At 43.8% G+C, this 20,950-nt stretch overlaps 2 long non-coding RNA genes across 2 annotated transcripts in view; both read left to right on the top strand.

Annotated features, from left to right (window-relative positions):
• LOC109027955 (uncharacterized) overlaps positions 1–20,950 on the top strand; it is a 120,907-nt gene that overhangs the window by 10,138 nt on the left and 89,819 nt on the right. The gene's annotated exons all lie outside the window — the stretch shown is intronic.
• Positions 6,777–20,851, top strand: LOC134759076 (uncharacterized). The gene is made up of 3 exons (XR_010134949.1): positions 6,777–6,869; positions 13,434–13,917; positions 19,511–20,851. It is a non-coding gene; the product is annotated as an uncharacterized lncRNA (long non-coding RNA).

The following is a 20,950-nucleotide window of genomic DNA, read 5'->3' as shown; positions in this document are numbered from 1 at the left end:
GCTCTCTCCCCTCTTTTTCAGCCAACTCCTGCCCAGTTTACATCTCATGTTCTTGAACAATCTACTGGCTGCCTAGATTAGGGATGATCCAACTGTAGCCTAGATTGCAGTGTTGTCCCCTGGTTTTGTAAATAAAGGTTCATTGGAACATAGCCATGCCTATTGTTAATTGTCTATGGCTGTTTCTGCATTGCAACAGCAGAACTGAGCGGTTGTAACAGAGATGAAGTGGTCTGCAAAGCCTGAAATATTTATTTGTTGGCCCTTTATAGAAAAAGTTTATGCGCACCTGGCATAGATTAAAGGTTATGCCTTCTTAATCTGTGCTGTTCTCATTGTAGCCTGTTGCCTATTGTAACAATGCATCTGCCCTCATTACAGTATAGGCTCCGTGAGGCAGTGGACACCAGTGTTGCAACCCTGGTGCCCAGAAATACACCTGACATATGGTAGGTACTCAAAAAATATTTATTTAATGAATGGGACTTCTGCCTTATGCCCACTAGGGGATTTTGGTGAGGAACTCATGACAGTGACCTCTGGAAGGCATTCCAAGGAGGCCACTAAGCACAGGGGTCAGGGGTATGTCACCTCCTCATGTTGAGGCCTTGGGAAGCTAGCTGTTCCCTTGGTTTTACTTAAACCCTCTTTTCAGAAATGAGTCATCAATCATCTGCTGCTCAGTCAGCTATTAAGAGTAGAAGATTTTTTTTTAAAACTATAAGATAAGAATAATTCCAGATCATAGAATTATTCTAGCACTATTCACAATAGCAAAGACCTGAAACCAACCCAAATGCACATCAATGATAGATTGGATAAAGAAAATGTGGTACATATATACCGTGGAATACTATGCAGCCATAAAAATGAATATCATGTCCTTTGCAGGGACATGGATGGAGCTGGAAGCCACCATCCTCAGCAAACTAACACAGGAATACAAAACAAAACACCACATGTTCTCATAAGTGGGAGCTGAATAATAAGAACACATGGATACAGGGAGGGGAACAACACACAGGGGAACAGGGCCTGTTGAGGGGATGGGAAGAGGGAGAGCATCAGGACAAATAGCTAATGCGCACAGGGCTTAATACCTAGGTGATGGATTGATAGGTGCAGCAAACCACCATGACACACGTTTACCTATGTACAAACCTGCACGTTCTGTACACGTATTCCAGAACCTAAAATAAAATTAAATAAAAAAAAGAATTAGAATTGGAAGGAAACAAAGTTCATCTAAAACAACCTCTTAGTTTATCAACTAAGAAATTGAAGCTTGGAGTAGCGGAAAGCAATTGTGTGCTGGTAAATGTATAGCAATTAACTCTTCAGGAAAAACATGAATTTTATTGCTGTAACAGCTATATAGCACACAACTTAACAAATCAAAATAAAATATGTAATAAACTTTATTTGAAATTCCTTACAGCTATTGATTTTCATAGAACGCTTTTGTTGATTTTTACCAAATTCCTGTGTTCATACCTAACTTCTGGTTGCAAATGATGAACTAGTAGAGTTCCAACATGAAGATATTTTTGTTTACATTAGGAGTAAACAAAAGTGAAACAAGCAAGACCTCTATGGGACCTTGTTCATTAATGATGCAAGTGACTTATTGGCTGTATCAGATAATAGTTTTTAAATACTAGAAGAATACTTTGTCATTTTTTGGTGCTGTTCATGATGTAATGGTTATAGATCTTTTTGTACAAGCTTTTAAGTTTTATCTGCAGTATTAATATTTTTTTCCATCTTATCTTGATTTATGGTGTTTGCTGATTTCCATGGTCTAAATATATTCACTTCAAGTCACCAGTATGACTTGCGAACATGTCATTAGAAAGGGATGCCTGGTAGTTAGATGCCTAAATACACTATATAAGTGTTTCCATCATCCAGACACGATAGATGTAAATAGCTTCAAGAGTGTAGGCAGTGGTAAGATGTAATAAAATAATTTAATTATAATAAAATAATAAAATAAGTTGGCAGTACCAAGTTTTGAGCACTTACTAAATTTGTTTGAATATAACTAATTTAATTGCTAGTTTATATGATTCAATTTTTCAAAATGGCTATGTTTAACATCCAGCTCATGACATTCCTGGAAGTTTAACAACAGGCTCTCACAAGCCAAGTCTAGCCCACCACTGGTACAAAATTAACCAACCATCAAATCATGGGAAATGGCTGAGGCAGAGTGCCTAGAGGGGAGTTATTTCATGGGAGGTTTCAGTACAAAGTGATCCCAGGGCAAATTGAGAAAGCAGACAAAGGGAGCAGGGAGGAAACACCCAAGAGTTAGGAGTTGTGGGATCCATCCAGTTCCCCACTTTGTGCCCAAGGACGCTGACCTCATTGTTTACTGTAAGGGCTGCATTAGTGTGTGCTTGAATTAGGCTGAAGTTCCTTGAAGTCTTGCTAGCATCTTAGTGCATAAATAAATATCACAGCCCCCTAAATATGTAATATTATAGAACAGCGAAGAGGCTCCTTTGATGAAATTTTGTTCTTCAGAGGCTTATGGACTGGAGAGTAAAAACACACATGTATTAGCCATGTGTTTTTAATGCTCTGGCATCTGCTGACCCTGGAGAAACTGCCCCTGCTTGCTGGTCAATTCCTAGAGGTAGTGAAGGACTGGCCTGTGGCGTGCATTTCATATGCAAACCAGCCAACCCAAAGACCACACCCCACCACCTCCTCTACAGGGCTTTCACACTTAGGGCAAGGATTCCCTTGCTCTAATCACCCAGGACCAGGTAACAGGCAACCAGGGACAGTTTGTATTCCCTAAAACCTGCTAAAGTTACTCAAACTAGCCGATTCTAAGCCTGCTTGCCTTGCTTTTCCCATTCCTTCCAGTGGAAACCACAATAAAGGGTGTTGCCTGCATTTTCCTCATCATTCCCTCTGCCTCCTGACTGACCCTGGTGCGTGACCAGTGGAAACCCCAACTCCTGGCACTTTATGCCGTCCCAGTCTTGGGAACTGTGAGTAACAAACTCTCATCAATGGCATTGCCTTCTCATCTGTTGACCTCACCATACCTGAATAATAAAACCTACATTTTAAAACAACATGCCCTCCATCAAACCCATGAAGGAAATGATATGAAAAAGAAATACATCTATAAACAGATATTCATTTAAATTGGGTATTTCAGCAATTTCAGAAAACTGTCCTAACTGGTTGCTATACAACAATTTTGTTTTTAGTTTTGTTTTGTTTTAAATGAGAATATTCATCAACTTTGACAAGCATGAATGCAAATAAATGAACATTTATATCTTGCCTGACTCACTTGTTGATGGGACTGTTGAGCTCACATACTACTGTGGTGGGCTGACTCCTATGACACTTTCTCTGAAACAGGTATCATCTGTCATGGTGTTATTTCATTAATAAGCAATGAAACGCATAAATGTCTCTCTTGTTTGACATGGTACCATGACCGACCTACATTTATCACTCTGTGAAACTTATACCAAGATTGGAAATTCAGATAAAAGGGGAATATAGAAAAGTAGACATATAGAAGAGAGATTTTACAATGAATTTAGCTAAGCAATTGCTAAAATTCTATGTATAGCCTGTGATTCCTTGTCTAAGCCAGCCTGGGATAAGCCCAAGATTACAATAATCACCAGCAAACAAGCTTTCTTTGACTTTGCTCACTCCTATTCTACCTAAAAGATTCCCTCAAGGTCCTACTCCATTTTTCTGGCATTTCATGAGGCTTGGAGGACCTAGTTACCCATAGCATCTGCCATCTTCTCCGTCTTTGCTCTGCTTGGAGATTTCTCCTGCATCTGCTGTGAACTGCAAGGGTCCTGCCTCTGGGGATCCTGACACCTGAGGATTTCATCTCATGTCAATGTTAAAGTTGCTGTGAAAGTTGTTGGCAATAGTGATGCTGTTCCCTTGTACTCTTGAAGTCTGAGAGAGATGGTAGCATGAGAAAGATTTCACTTTGCTCATCCTCTTTTACTGTAGTTCCCTTCTCTTGAGGGCTGCCCAGGGAGACAATCTGTGGGACAGACACTGGCAATGCTGGATCATCTTTTCCTTCTGAGGCTGCTCCACTGTCCTTGAATCAAACTCTGGGTTCAAACTCTTTATTCCCTTGGATGAGTTGTTTCCAAGAGCTCATTTTTAGGTAATGTGGAAGTAAATGAAGATCAATCAAATGAAAACAAGCACAGACTATTTATTTAGAGCTTACTATATCAAGAGAATCAACCATCATCATTTGCTTTTGACAGAGACTCAAAGGTAGGCCACGGAGTGGGAAATCATTTATAGTGGATAAAAGGCAAAGCTTCAGGTGTGCCCTGATTGGAGGCTGTTAGCATGGAAAAGCTGTGGACAGGCCATCTCATAGTGTGACAATCTATGTAATTGGTTAGGGGAGCATACTGGGCTCTCTGGTTGGTCCTGAGTTGGAAGTGGGGACAATTATTAGGGAAGCTGTCAGATATAAATCAAGTCTTGGCTGTTTGGGGCCAATTGTTACAGGGATTATTGTCTGGCTTCCTGGGATGGTTTCTAGAGATAGTGGTCTAATCTGTTACAATCTGACTTATAGATAGCAAGCTGTCTTCCTGGGCTGGTTATTGTAGATAATGGATTAGGTTTCTGGAATAGTTGCTGTAGACTGGGTTAGGGTTCTATTTTGATATATAGTCTGGCTGTTGTCTATTTGTATATTCAGTTTCTCAGCAAATTGACAGCCAGTGAGTCTATCATTCACTCTCCCTCAGCCTCCATATTAGGGCTCTCCAAGAAAGAGAACCAATAGGAAATTGGTTCTGTTATATGTGTAGAAAGAGATTTATTATAAGGAATTGGATCACATGATTACGGAGGCTGGCAAGTCCAAATTCTGCTGGGTGCAGATATAGGACAGCCAACATTCCAGTTCCAGTCTGAGGGCAGTCTACTATAGAATCAGGAAGAACTCACATTGCAGATGGAGTCTGAAGGCAGTCTGCTGGAAAATTCCCTCTTGCTTGGGGACACTAGTGTTTTTGTTCTATTCAGGCATTCACCTGATTGGATGAGGCCCACCCACAACTGCTTTACTCAAAGTCCACCAATTTAGATGGGAATCTCATCTAAAATACCCTCACAGAAACACCCACCGTAATGTTTGACCTGACATCTGGGCACCACGTGGCCCAGCAAGTTGATCCATAAAATTAACTATCACATCCCCAAACCCTCACTCATGAATCTCAAGGTGAGCCAGTGACTTTTACTTCCTCTCAAGTTGGACCCTTGCTCCATGGTTACACATCAAGGTGGTGGAAAGTCTCTATTCTCCTTAGCATCTCTAGAAGCTAATGCAGAGCCATCTCTGTGTTTATGGCAGGACTTGTGAGTAGAAATGCCTTCTGGAGCACCCTCATTCCAACTGGATGTGAGAAGAGGAAAACTCATTCAGGCATACAGAAGGACAAAGCTCTCAAATTGAAGGGGCTGTGGCATTCCACATGCCACCCCTTGAAAAGAGTTTTAGTATGGTCTTCCAAACCACTCTATTGCCTCATTTCATCTCTCCAGGAGGGTCTGGGCCCATCTTGACAGTAGTGAGGTAGGTGTTTGGAAACCTGTCAGGATCCCTCAGATTCCTTCAATAGGGGAGTCTCCCAGCACCCCGAGAGATCAAAGTGGTGAGCAAAATTGCACAGTTCTTTTCTATCCTGCTTCACTGGAATGGACAAGCAAAGGACTGAGAATCTTCAGGCAGGCAGGCAGCTAAGGTTGCAGGGTAGCATATTATCTACAACAAGATCATCTCATTTTAAATTCGTTCTTTGACTCTCTTACCAGGTCTTTTTATTTTTCTTGTCAGTAAAGCCCATAAAATGTAGAGTCTTATCAATAGTATTCAAAGCAGATTTAAAATGTAATTACCCTTTTCTCCCTGCTAGTACAACCCAGCCTGAATCATCTCATCTGATTTAAGAAATAATCTTGTTGAGTTGAAAAATGAAACTCTCCCAGTTTTTTCCTCCTCCCTTCGTCCCTTTTTTCATTTTTCCTTCCCTTTTCTATTTATTCACTCTGAGCTCTCTATCCAAAAGGCATTTGTTAAGCACTACGCCAATAATTGGTGGTATAAAGATGAATGAGAACCATCCTTGCTTTTGAGACCATCACTGTCTAGTGGGGGAGGTAGAAATAAAAACAATTCTTTATAAAGCATCATGGTAAAAATGGATTCAAACTAAAAAGTTCTGGGGAAATTGAGGCAGGGATCTCAAGAAAGGTCACATTCTGCAGGTTCTTGAAAGATGAGTTGGAGTCTTCTAAGCATACACAGGGCTCTAGGTGGGGAAAGTGTCCAGGGAGTGAGACAACATGAGGATGATAAGAATAGGACTTCGAGGTGAATCCAAGACAATGTCTACCCGGGTTCATGCTGTTGGACTCCTTTATTGCATCCATTTCCTGCACAATCAAGCAAGAATTTTTATTCCCTTTTTCTATATTCTCAGAAATCCACCCCCACTGCCTTCCATTGCTTGCCCAACACTTGGGCTGATGTCTTTGTCCTCTGAAGCATCTTTCCGATGCATGGCAGCCTCTCTCCTTGGGCATGGCTGACCTTGGCCTCATCCAGCTCTCCATCCTAGCTCGGGGCTGAGGGCCATGAGCAATTCTCTGATGAATTCGTATGACCCAGAAAGAGCTGCAGCAGGAGCCAGCTTCATGTCTGAGGTTTAAGTGAAATATCGAGCTGTGATTCACCATTACTCAGAACCTTGTCAGTTCATAAATTTAAAGCAACCCCATTTCCTTTGCTTTTGAACAATCCAAACTGGATGGTGGATATACATTGGAACAATCAGGTAGGATAGCAAGCTTAGACCTGGGCAGGTTTGTTTCCCATTAGGCTGATAAAGGAAAGCTTATGCTTTTGTATACCTATGTAAAATAGGCATGCTGACGTCCTTTGGGAGAAGTAGGAGTGAAAATGTGGCTGCACTGCCAATAATACGGGAGGAGGATGAAAATAGCAGATGTAAATTGTGATTATGGCCAACAGAAATAGGAAACTGCAGCTAGGTCATCTGCCTGTTAACCAGGACTGGCCTATTAGCTGTCATTAGCCCTTCTCCAGGAAACAATTTGCATCCTTTGAAATCCTTTTAAAATTGGATTTCTGCCCACAGTCCTATCACGCTGCTTTTTCTCATGGATTAAAGAGAAAGTGGCCTGTGAACTAGTTCTCTTTGTGGGCAGAGAGTGCTATGGCCTGGGTGACAATGGGCAGGGTCACTTGTCCTAGCAACAGTATGGCAATGGGCTCATATTATCACAGGGTTAAAGTCTCAAGAGGGCATCCTGTCCTGTATGCCCCGCAGCAGATTTCACCATCCCTCAAAGCTGTAGACTTTCTACCAGAATTAGACAATCTCCCAAAGAATTCCTTTCCAGGGACGGAGTAATCTTCAAGTGTAGAATTTCTTTGTATGATTCCTTTGGTTGTTTTCAGTCTTGAAGATGGCTCTGAGGCATATATAATTGGACATCCTGAGGATTAAACTTCAAGACCTGAGCCTCCTAGCCAAGGAGTATTAGCCATTAGAGGCAGGTCACCATGCTGGGTGTCCCTGTCCCAAAGCCCCTGGCTTCTGTCTGCTGGGTCACTCCGAATCCACTTCCTTCTGCTCAGATTGTGTGAATTTATTTATTTATTTATTTATTTTAGAGACAGGTTCTTACTCTGTCACCCAGGTTAGATTGCAGTGGCGCAATCATAGCTCCCTGAAGCCTTGAATTCCTAGGCTCAAGTGATCCTCCTGCCTCAGCCTCCTGAATAGCTGGGGCTACAGGTGTGCACCACCTTGCCCAGCTAATTCTTATTTTTATTTTTTGTAGGGACAGGGGTCTTGCTTTATTTCCTAGGCTGGTCTCAAGCTTTTGGCCTCAAGCGATCTTCCTGCCTTGGCCTCTCAAAGTGTGGGATTACAAGTGTGAGCTACCAAGCCCAGCTTGAATTTTGATTTTTCGTTTTTCAAGAGTAGTTAGGCCCATTGCAAGAAACACAAGATCTGAGGCCAGAATGCCTGAGTCAGGGCTGTGCTGTTATGGAAGGTGTACCCAGGCCAGCTTCCCTAACATCTCTGAGCTCCAGGTTCTCTCTCCTTTCTTCCCTTCTTTATGGAGTTATTATGAACCTATAAAAACCATGTTATAAGGAATGCTGAGAACTTTTACAAGTGGACCATGAAAGACATTTAAAGAGCTTTACTTGACCTTCTGCAGTAAGGGTTAAAACTCAAGAAGGTGTCTCTTTTCTTCAACTCTGTCTGACATAGGAATCTCTAGATGCCTTCATTTAAACATTTCAGACAAAATCTTTTTGATGATTTACCACCTTCCCCTTCCACCACTGCATTTCTGCTCAGCTTTTAAGGTCGACTCCCTCAAATAAGGCCTGCCTTTCATGTTGAACCTGCAGAAATCTTTCTCCTTCCTGATCAACACTACTAGAATGCCATCATCCTTAGCACCTATTTTAGGACCTGGTTGTTTCTGCTTGTGTTACTCAATAGTTCTCTCAGATTTTTAGTTTTCTCTCCTCTATCAGAGAGTGCAGCACCAGAGTTCACCTTTACAAAAGCACTTATGCTGTGATGGGGAACTTTCATATTTGGGCTCTATTTCCTCACTAGCATACAGGTGCCTTGAGGGAAGGCATGGATGGGTCATATTCATTTTTGTGTTTCTGGTGCCTGGTACACAGTAGGTGCCAACAAATATTTGTTGAAATTAACTCGTAAACTTCATTTTGATCTTTCAAATTACTTTACAACCCTGAAGACAGATGTGAGAACGATTTCATTGCACGATATCCTGTTGCCTTTGCATTGTGTAAATGAGCTGGGGTGGGCAGTTTGGATGGAAATCCAGGAACTAGCACAGCCATAGAAAACACTGCCCCAAATGCCATATATTTTGATAGCATCCAGATTAAGAGTCAGCCAGCTGGGAGTGCAGGAATGCATTACCCAGGAAGACAATCTGTATACAGGTGGTAGAAGCTAAATGTGTATGTTGATTTAAATAAAATTATGCACAAGCCTGATAAGGTGGCCCATGCCTGTTATCCAACCACTTTGGGAGGCTGAGGTAGGAGGACCACTTGAGCCCAGGAGTCTGAAGCTGCAGGGAGCTATGATCACACCACTGCATTTCAGCCTGAGCAACAGAGTGAGACCCTGTCTCTGAAAAAACATTAGGCACATTCTCTTTTCAACTTTGAATTATCTCGCACTTGCAAGTGTGGCAGTTGCAGTCACTGTCCCTGGAGACTCCTACAGTGTCTGCTTCTGCTGTGATTCTCATGTCCCCTGCCCCACCCTCACCCCATGGGTGAGGACCCATGATCTCATAGACTCAGAATGGTACAACTGAGAAGGTCTGTGGCCAACAATCCTAGGTGGCCCCAGTATTCAATCTCTTCTTCTTATTTGGTAATAGAGTTTTTATCTGGTCACATAGTCTCCCAGACACCTGGGAGGCAATTGTGGCCATGTGTCCAAGTTCCGAGGCACTAGTAAAATTTCTCTAAAAAGACAGAGTGTGGCTTCTGCTTCCTTTTTCCCCATTCCGGAGGACAAGACCAAACCTCTTGGTCTCAGATGACAATTCCCCACTCCAGAGGACAAGACCAAACCTCTAGGATGACAGAGCAAAATAACAGGTGCCTGATACCTGAGCCCCACCGAGACATCATGGAGCAGAGCCATTAAACCCAGCTTCAGCTTTTGTGTGTGAGACAATGGTCAAGCATTGTCGTCTTGGGTCTATTTCAGCAGCCAGACTTATCTTTAACCTAATGCAGGGGCCATGGAGATGGTTTAGGCTTATCTGTTGCTTTAAAGATGAAGAACTGAGATCCTAAGTGGCCAGCCTGTTTTCACAGTGCGGTGGCGGGGTACCTGAGACTAAAAGTCCAGGTCCAGGGTCCAATCATAGCTGTGAGCAGCTCACACTCAGGTGTGAACCACACTGTTTCTCCACCAGTGAGGATAAGGGAAGAAGGGGCTCTAAGATTTTGCAAAGTACTTTACAACCCCAAAGACAGATGTGAGAATGATTTCATTGCACGATATCCTGTTGCCTTTGCATTGTGTAAATGAGCTGGGGTAGGCAGTTTGGATGGAAATCCAGGAACTCGTATAGCCATAGAAAACACAGCCCCAAATGCTGTGTATTTTGATAGGGTCCAGATTAAAAGCCAGCCAGCTGGGAGTGCAGGAATGCATTACCCAGGAAGACAATCTGTATACAGGCCAGACATTCTTAGAGAGAAGGGAAATAGATAATACATCTTCTCCTAAGAGGAAAATAGGATTTTGAATGGCATTTAAGTTTGGGAGGTAATTTAGCACAGAGGCCACATGGGCCAGAGTTTTTGCTATTAAAGAGAGGGTGGTGGAGAGGGTAAGAGAGAAGGAATCTATTTAGGATGAGGTCTAGCACCCGGGTGAGGCCAGGCCCACCAGTAGCTCCATCCTACAAAGACTCTTCTCCTGTTATACAATTGTTATACAGTTATGCCAGAGGTGAGTGTTTTCACCAGAGTATGTTTCTATGGAGGATCTTGTAATTAGGCTGTTTTGTAAATTACAGATTCTGTATACGAGCTAGAGAGATGTCCCATCACAAAACTATGTAATGATAGCAGGCTCCGTGTTAATAAGACTGAAAATACTTGAGGTGAGCCAACCAGGTGGGCAGAAAAAAGGCAATGTGGTCTATGGGAGAAGCTGTGACATCTGAATCAGTTTGAGGACTCAGCTGAGGTCACATGACCTCTCTGTGCCTGGAACCTTCTCTGTGGCTCTTGCCTTGCCCTGACACTGTTTGTTGTGCCTGCTGCGCACCTGAAACAGAGGGGCTTCCACAACAGGGAAGATCTAGGATTTGCTTTGACCATATAAAAAGCTCCTAGAACTGCAAAGAACCTAATCACTCACCAATTCAAATCCCACTTCCTGCTGCTTCTTTTTCTTTTTCTTTTTCTTTTTTTTTTTTTTAACATGGAAGAATCTCAGGCTTAGAGAAATAATACATTCAATTCCCAAAGCAGGTCAGTAGAAAATCAAGAAAGTCAAGGGCTCCTGATGCCAAAGGTGGTTTTCATATAACCCTAAATTCAAATAAGGACTTGGCCATCACCAACACAGTTTAGAGTTTAATTCTCTTTAAAAGAAGCAAACATATATGGTAATCTAGATTGGGACTGAAACAAAGGGGGTAAGATTCACTTACACACATGGAGAATACTCCCTTAAAGGGTTATGATAATACACTGGCTGGATGTAAACCTTGTAGAATTGAAACCAGGTTGTCTTGGGCCATGGTCCTGAGCAAAGTGATGTAGTGAAGAGCAGCTATACAAAAGTGTATGTCAAAGGATAGTAGCTTTGCTTTATTGGGATAATGAACTATGTGGGCTGGGGTGAGCGCTCTCTCTCTCTCTCTCTTTCTCTCTCTCTCTCTCTCTCTCACACACACACACACACACACACACACACACACACACACACACACACACTGTGACTTGGCTCATTAATGAACTATGGCAGTTCCTCTATGTGTAGGCCAATGGCTTTGGAAATGAGAACATAGTAGTCTAAAGAGGAAGGTAAATGTCTATATGGGAGGCTGAATATTAGTCAAAAAAAAAACACAAGGGTTTCAGTCTTAGAAACCCAGGGATCGAAAGGTTCTTGGGAAGCCACTCACGCTGGACTAGGGATTGAGGCAGGTTAGAAACAGGTAAACGGTGTGGGGGCTAAGATAGGGTGTACTAAAGAGAAAAGGAGGCTCAGTTATCTAGAAAAGAAGTTTTGAATCAGGGAAGGAAAGCTTACTCTGGGCGTTGGTTAGATTTGAGGACTAGGATGGAAGAATAAACACCATCATCTCAGTAGGATTTTTCCCTACAGCTGGTTGAGATGGGACTCTGTCTGTCTCTCTGGAGACATGTACTTGGTAACCTGTATGTACTGTGTGTCCTCAGTCTATACACATTGGCTACTTGTAATAAAACGGGCTGAATATACCCAGGTGACGTCTAGAATTCTGCTGCCACCACAATGGATTTTTTAAACATGCATTTTTTATTGTGGTAAAATAAACGTAATATAAAATTTACCACTTTAACCTGTTTTAAGTGCACAATTCAGTGGCATTAAGTACATTCACAATGTTGTACTACCCTTACCACTATCTTTCTCCAAAACTTTTTCATCATCTCAAGTAGAAACTCTGTCCCCAGTAAAAACACTCTATTCTCCCCTCCCCCAGACCCTAGTACCCTTTAATCTACTTCTTGTCTCTATGAATTTGCCTATTCTGGATATTTCATGTAAGTGGAATCATATAATATTTTCCCCTTTGTGTCTAGCTTCTCTCACTCAACATAATGTCTTCAAGGTTCACCCATGTTGCAGCATGTATCAGAATTCCATTCCTTTTAATGGCTGAATAAAGTCCTCTGTATGTACGTGCAACATTTTATTTATCTATTTATCTGTGGAAGGACACTTGGGTTGTTCCCACCTATTGTGAATGGTGCTGCTGTGAACATTGGCATAGAAGTATTCGTTTGAGTTCCTGCTTTTAATTCTTTGGGGTATATACCTATAAGTGGAATGTTGGATCATATGGTAAATCTATGTTTAACTTTTTCAGGAATCATCAAAGTGTTTTTCACAGTGGCTGTGCCATTTGACATTCCCACCATCAGTGTACAAGGGTATGGTAGCTTATTTTTATGACTTATGTAGGTATCAGACAGGATTTGGTGAGGAACACAGAAGCCACTGTATGTTCTGCACATAAAGGGTTTAAAAGTCAAGCAGGAGCTTATACACAAGTTAGAAGACTTAGGAGAGTGCAGATGAGAGAAGCTGCTGCCAGCATTTGGGGAATTGTCCCTGAAAGTCAAAGGAGTTACCCTGAAATCTCAGCCTGCAGCCCCAAAGCAGCTGGTTTTCAAAAGCTTGCCTAGAATTCTTGAGATTCCCGAGGAGCCCCCAACACCAACCGTCTCAGCCTGCAATGATGAGGGGCTTGCCAGGAAGCCGCAGGGAATCTCTCATCTGTCCACACTTCCAGCTGCAACCATCTCTGAAGACTGATGGCTTCCACTTCCTTTCAGCCTTCCAAATATCATACAAGTTCCTCTCATTAAAAAAAACCAAACATATACAGAAGGGGGTCTTGGGAAGCACAGTTCCCATTCTTAGAAGGGAGAGGTAGTGGTGCCTGCTGACAACAGCACACATGATACTCTTCTTTATTCTAGAAGGCATTCCAGGGATCTTATAACGATGCATCAGATTTGACCAACAGAAATTTGACAGCATACATTATACTCTTCTTTATTCCAGAAAGCATTCCAGACAGCTTATTACGATGCATAACATTTGACCAACATAAATTCAAAGTCGAGCAAATGAAGGCAAAAAGGCAGAAGGGAAGAGTGAAAATGGACCCAGAAATAGGGTGAAGCATGTCTGCCACACTCATCTACCTGCTGACCATGGGTGAACCTCATGGTGAGCTGTTGACCACAGGATTCACCACAGAATTCACTCTCCAGAAGACAAAAACTGCTGTGGAGATTGGAAAATTTATCTTAAAATATTAAGGTCAGACAAGAACCTCTGTCAAGGAACAGGAAGTCATGCCCTGAGGAGACAAGTAGAGGCTGTAGCCATGGGTGGCTTTGGGGTAGTAGCTGCTGGCTGTGCCTGGAAGGACATCATGAAAGTTGTAAGTGCTGCTAATTGACGTCCCCCAATTCATATGCGGAAGTCCTGGCCCCTAGTACCTCAAGATGTGATTGGTTTTGGAGCTGGGGTCTTTAAAGAGGTAATTCAGTTAAAATGAGGTTGTTATTATGGGCCCCAATCCAATATGACTGTTGTTTTTGTAAGAAGAGCTGATTAGGACACAGACATGTAGAGGAAAGACCATGGGAAGATTCAGGGAGAAGGTGGCCATCTTCCAACAAAGGAGAGAGGCGCCCAAAGAGCCCAGCCCTGCTGACACCTCGATCTTGGACTTCCCGGCCTTCAGAACTGTGAGGAAATAAATTTCTGTTGTTTAAGCTACCCAGCCTGTAGTACTACGTCATGGCAGCCCTAGCAAACTAATGTCCCCCCCACATCTAAAATTGGCATCATTTATGGAGATGGAGTTGAGCCCAGATTTCTCTTGGGGGAACATTGTCTTTGATTTCTAATTTGACAAATGTTTATGGAGTGTAGAACTATGCAGGCCTCTGCAAGGCTCACAAGGAATACAAACAGGAGAAAGTCCAGGTCCCAGCCCTCAGGGAGCTTATAGCCATCTCAGATATTCTCAGGAGAGTAGCAAGCTTAGGTATAAAGGAAGTGTTATAGGAGCGAAGGTGAGGAAGAGACTTACGGCACTGAGAGGGACAGGCAAGGCTGCAGAGGAGCGGCAAGCATCTGACTCAGGTCTTGAAGGAGAATGAAAAGAAGGCCTTTCTTGTGTGAGTGTGTGTGTGCATGTGTGTGGAGTGTGATGTGAGTGGTGTGTGGTGTGTGTATCTCTGTGTATGAAGTGTGTGTGTGTGGATGTGGTATGTAGTATTGTGGCATGTGTGTTGTGTGTGTGGGATGTGTGGTGTGTATGGTACATGTGGTGTGTTGTGCATAATGTGTGTGTGGTGTGTGTATGGTGTGTTTTGTGTGTGTGGTACGTGGTGTTGTGTATAATATGTGTGTGGTATGTGTATGGTGTGTTTTGTGTGTGTGGTATGTGCTGTGTGTGGTGTATGTGTGGTATGTGTTTGGTGTGTATGTGGTGTGTTTTGTGTTTGTGGTGTGTTTTATGTATGGTTTGTGTGTAGTGTGTATGTGGTGTGTTTTGTGTGTGTGGTATGTGTGGTATATATAGTGTGTGTGGTACATGTGTAATGTGTGGTGTTTGTGGTATGGTGTATGTGTTACGTGTAGTGTGCGTATGTGGTATGTGGTGGGTATGGTGTGTGTGGTTGTGTGGTGTGTGGTATGTATGTAATGTGTAGTGTGTGGTGTGTGTGTGGTATGTGGTGTGGAGTGTGTAAGTGGTGGTGTGGTGTGTGTGCTGTGCTGTGTGTATGTGGTATGGTGTGCATGTGTGTGATGTGGGTGTGTGGTGTGTTGTGTGGGTGGTGTGGGTGATATGTGTCGTGTTTGTGGTGTGTGTGTGTGGTGTGGTGTGTGTGGTGGTGTGGTGTGTGTGGTGTGTTGTGGGTATGTGGTGTATGCGTGTGATGTGGGTGTGTGTTGTGTGTGGTATGTGTGTGTGTTGTGTGTGGTGAGTGGTGCAGTGTGTGTGTAGTTGTGATGTAGGTGTTGGTGTGTGGTTGTGTGTGATGTAGGTGTTGGTGTGTGGTTGTGTGTGATGTAGGTGTGTGGTGTGTGGTTGTGTGCTGTGTGGGTGTGTGGTACAATTAGTGTATGTAGTGTATGTGCGTGTTGTGTGTGGTGCAGTGTCTATATGTGGTGTAAGTGTGTGATGTGGTGTGTAGTGTGTTTGTTGTGTGGGTGGTGTGGGTAGTGTGTGTTGTGTGTGCATGGTGTGCGGTATATGTGGTGTGTGTGGTGCGTGTGGTGTGTTGTGGGGTATGTGTATGTGGTGTATATGTGTGATATGGGTGTGTGGTGTGTTGTGTGGGTGGTGTGGATGGTATGCATTGTGTGTGCATGGTGTGTGTGCAGTGTGTGTGTTTGTGTGGTGTGGGTGTGTGGAGTGTGTAAGTGGTGGTGAGGTGGGAGGATTTCCAGGACGTTATTCTCTGTGGTTGCACTCCCAGAGCCAACTGGCAGGACCTGAGGCTGCAGCCCTGGCACAGCAGGAGAGAGCGGAGCACAGCCCGGGTGTGGGTGGAGGGCTGCCCAACCCAGATCAGCTCAGCATGCCATGCTCTGATGAGCGCTTTCAGCCCTGGCATTTACAGTGCCGAGTTTCTCAGGAGCTACCAACAGCCTTTGGACATGCACAGCCCCTTGCCCACCATCCTGGCATGGTATGAGGAGAAGAACACAGGCCACTGGAAGAGGGGGAGGGCAGAGAGGGCACAGGGTGAAAGAGGGACCTCTATGGGGCCCACAGGGGCTGGGGGAGCTGCTCACGGCCCTGCACCCAGGACGAGTTAAAAGATGTTGGTTTAGGCCATCACTGCTGGTCAGGCAGACTAGCCTTGGCTCTGATGACCTTTTAGGGACCTCATGCTTCTTTTGGGATGGTGCATAGGTGTCCCTGCCTGAAGGAACCCTCCAGCACCACAGGCATGTGTGAGAGTTGTCAGAGGGGGCAGCAGGCTGATGGATGGCCACACCAGCTGCTCACACAGCGGTAGCGCTGACTTCCTGTCCCTGGGGTAGGCCAGAATTCAATGAGGCTTGGAGAGAAAATCTGCCAGAATGGCTTCCCTTGCCCTTTTATGGGATGATGAGGCCAGGTAAGATTCAGCCGTCTCTCCAGGTGTCTGGGGAAGGGTCTGCTCGGTCTCTTGATTTTAGTAGAAATAGCTGCTTTGTTTCTTACTCTGGGCACAAAGACATGATGACCAGCCTTTGGCTGGGCTGACAAACGATTTTGTGTGTGTGTGTGCACACATGTTGGGGGACAGTGAGTGTCTGTGTGGGGTTAAACCTCTTAATTTCTAGAGGATCCCACTCCAAGCAGTTGCTGCAGGCAGGTAGTGTGGAGGGTTTGGCTGGAGTGTAAATGCTCTGGCTGGGTGAGAGTGAGTTGAAGATCAGAAGTATGTGCTTGTTTCAAGTTTAATTTTAAAATGCGGTCTTGCTTTGGGTGACAGGATGATGTCCTCTATGTCTTGAAACAGGGGTGGTAGAGGAGACAGAGAAACTGGCAGGAGAAATTTCCAAAATATTTAGTCATGTACCTCCTTCTGGAAGCCTCCCTCTGCTCCTCAGTGACTGTTGGAATTCCACTTGGCCTCTCTTGCCAAGACCAAGTGATGAACAGAGGCGTCTGGTTGGGAGTTTATGGGCAAAGCTGGGATAGTCAGATGCACAAGCATGGTGATTGAGAGCTTCTTTGAGCATTTCAAAAGGCTGTTGGGTAATTTGAGCCCCAGCACATAGCTGTGTGGGTCCTGAGCTGGGGCTGGCCCCCCGACCAGGCTAGCCACTTTGCTTGCAGGTCAGACCAAGGCAGTGAGCGGGCACAGGGATCTGGAGGCCAGGTGTCCAGCCCTCCCGTCAGTCTCCTTGCTCCTGAACAGGTCCTCCTGGAAGTCCCCACCTCCCTGCATCTCACCACAGGGATGGGCACCAATTCACCCCATGACTAGGTGACTCTCGTGAACCAACACCATTTTAGAAACTGGTGAGAGATGGCTGAAGACACAATGAATTTAGGTGTTGACTATAGTGTCTTTGGGGGGAAAAGAAAGCACAGATAAGTTCAAATGTATCCCCAAGTATTTTTTTGTTTGTTTGTTTTTGAGATGGACTCTTGCTGTCACCCAGGCTGGAGTGCAGTGACACGATCTCGGCTCACTGCAACCTCCACCTTGTGGGTTCAAGTGATTCTCCTGCCTCAGCCTCTCAAGTAGCTGGGACTACAGGCATGTGCTACCATGCCTGGCTAATTTTTGTATTTTTAGTAGAGATGGAGTTTCATCATGTTGGCCAGGCTGGTCTTAAACTCTGACCTCAGGTAATCCACCTGCTTCGGCCTCCCAAAGTGCTGGGATTACAGGCATGAGCCACTGCGCCTGACCATTTACAGGGGAAAAAAGCATCTCAAGCAAAGCATCTCAAGCCCTCGGAAAAGCAGCAGTTAAGGAGTGACAGGTGCAGCAGTGACCCAGGGGTGTGTTGTCACCATTGAGCTGCAGGACGGCTGGAAAGTCTGGCCTCAGGAGGAGGCCGGGCTTGTAACTCACCTCCACCCCGACACCTGTGCGGCTTTGGGCAGGTTTCTCCACCTCTCCAGATTAATCTGAGAAAGGAAATGAGACCTTTCCCTCCTGAAGACAAAGGGCTGGGTAGTGTCTCTGATGCACCTCCCAGCTCTGAGGAATTTGTGTTGGTGAATTATACTCACTTTCCTTCTGAGCAGCTGACTCTTGTTTCACTCATGTTTGGCTCCTGAGGGCTGGGGATTGTTCAGAACCATGAGAGGTGCCATGCTTTCCTTATGGAAAATGGAAACAAATTTGTTTCAGTCTGTTTGGACTGCTATAACAGAATGCCACAGACTGGGTACCTTATAAACAGCAGAAATGGATTTCTCACAGCTCTGGAGGCTAGGAAGTCCAAGTTTGAGGCAGATTCAGTGTCTGGGGAAAGCCCACTTTTTGGTTCATGGATGGCACCTTTTTGCTGTGTCCTCAACATGGTAGAAGGGCAAGAGTTCTCTTTCAGGCTTCTTTTATAAGGGCACTAATCCTATTTATGAGGGCTCCATCCATGACCTGATCATTCCCCCGAAAGACTCCACCTCCCAGTGTCATCACATTGGGGATTAGGCTTTAAACCTATGCATTTTGGTGGGATGCAAATATTCAGACTATAGCAGAATCTAAGGGTATGCCACATGACCAGGCAGTGGGGAGGAGAGAGGAGGGGGTGAGGAGAATTTAGGTGCTAGATGAGAATGAGAAGGGAGAGGAGAGGAAAGAAAGAAGAGGGAAAGAGGAGGGGGAGGAGGAAAGAGAGAGGAAGTATCCAGCATCCCTAACAGGGTTTGTTTGGATTGGGTAGTTTGATTGATGGAGTCCTGGGCTGATCAGTATTGGCATCTTATTCAATCTCTACCAATTGCTGATTTTTCTCTGATCAGAGAAAACTATTTGCAGATATGCACAATAGATCCCAAGGAGACACCAAGGAGAAAGCTCAGATGACTCTATATGAATTCATTTCTAGCACCAGAGAAGCAGCTCAAAGTGTGTCTCTGCATAGTCCTGAATCAGCAGCATGATCTTAATACTAGTGATAGCTTCTATTTAATTGAACACACATAATGCGTGATATTCTCTGCAGCCCCTTAGCTAGCATTACCTCATTTAATCCTCACAACAACCCTATGAGGTAGGTATACTTATTGTCCCCATTTTAGATCTGGCTTGTGTGAGTAACATATCCAAAGTCACTTAGCCAATAAGTAGCAACACCTGGATACACGTTTGTCTAACTCCAGAGCCCAAACTATTATTTATGACACACTATGGGCTCCCTAAGCAAGGATCGTTGTCTCCCCAAGGCCAAGCCCAGGACTGACATAGCGTAAATGCTTATTGAATGAATGAATGAATTATGAAAGGGCAATGAGGTCAACGATTGTAAGGCTGGTAAGAAAATTTATATCCTGTCCCAGGAATCAAATTGCTTCAATAGATTTCCAAGGCAAGCCCTGAAAACAGAGGGGGTTTGTTTTTCAGCAATGTCCATGCATAAATGCAATTTTTTATTTTTAGTTTTGCAACTACAAAGGGCCCAGAGTTTCCCTTGTGAATGAGCTCAGCATACTCACGTTTCCAAGAGGAATCAACACTGTAATTCCTCGGACCACGGTGGCTCTCTTCCCAGCACACCCTTGCTGTGACCTGCACCCCTGCATTGTCCTCAAAGACACACTAAGAAAACACATTTCAGAAGGAAGGACGTAACGGAGCTCATGATCCAGTTCTGCGTTTGGCGTGGCCCCAAAGACACTGTGTGCAGAGTCAGAAATATGCTCCCCAGTTGGACTCCGTGGGATGCTGTTTCAAAAGTGCTATCATTCTTGTCCATTTACCACATATCTTGTTGTAATAGGCTCTTCTTTTCTAGGATTTTTTATTTTCCCTGGCATTTTGTGTTTTGGTAATTGCCTACAAGAATAGTTCTATAACATAAATCAACAATGAAAACCAAATTACCCCTGCCCACATCCTTTCATTCCTTTTTCATCTCTAATGATATTTTCTGTGTGATGACTAACCCAGACTGACGTAATTTATCAATTGATCTTGACGATGTACATTAGAAAATGCATTCTGCAGGCCCCAGCAGGCCATCTTCCATGTGCGCCACGTAGCTTTAGAAAACCTATTAGTGCCACAGAAATATCTAAAGCCCAGCCTTTTTGCTAAGAATATTAGAACTGGTGCTAATTACTTTATTAATCATAAAGTGAAACAGCAGTGCTATGTCACCACAGCCGTAAAATAAGTGGTTTTATGGCAAAAGTAGTTAAAGAGAAAGGACAGATTGGATTTATAATACTCAGCTGGTTAAAAAAAAGAAATTATGCATACCAGCAATTTTCTTTCTTTGGTTAAATGTTCATTAAATGTGTACCACTAAAAACCATTTGTAACTAATTCCCTAGTGGGTCCGTGCCTTAAAATAATTTATTTTAAAATACAAATTAAGGCTTAAATTTGCCTTTTTATTAAAAATAGGTATAATGAGTCAACATATCTCCTGAGAGAAAGGAGCGTTGCAGACATGCTGATGAGAGGAATCTTGTCGCCAAAACCTGGAGGCCATGCTGGTGTTGGGGACTTAGGCTATCCTGCAGGTGCCTGTCACCATTAAGGGCGGCAGAATTCAGAGGCTTTGGTCCAGGTTAAAGCACAGAGGCGGCCACTGTCTGAAGACAGGGACACCACAATGACCATCATTGAGGGCGATGTTTATACTTCCATTGTTAGTTTAGATATTTTGTTTTCTTTAAAGTCAGTATTGTCTCTGAGTAAATAAAAATAATCTCCAGTTTCTGCAAGTATGCTTGGCTTTCACACACTTTGCAATAAAAAAAAATAGGATTCATCAACATTTCACTTTCTGTTACTGATTAAAGCCACTTGTGTGTGTGTGTATGTGTGTGTGTGTGTGCGTGGGCATGTGTGCATGTGATTAGATGGAAGAGA

Source organism: Gorilla gorilla, chromosome 7 (genome assembly GCF_029281585.2).
Source record: "Gorilla gorilla gorilla isolate KB3781 chromosome 7, NHGRI_mGorGor1-v2.1_pri, whole genome shotgun sequence".
NCBI lineage: Eukaryota > Metazoa > Chordata > Mammalia > Primates > Hominidae > Gorilla > Gorilla gorilla.
Note: the sequence above shows the minus strand (reverse complement) of the source record. Positions and strands in the feature narration are given on the sequence as shown.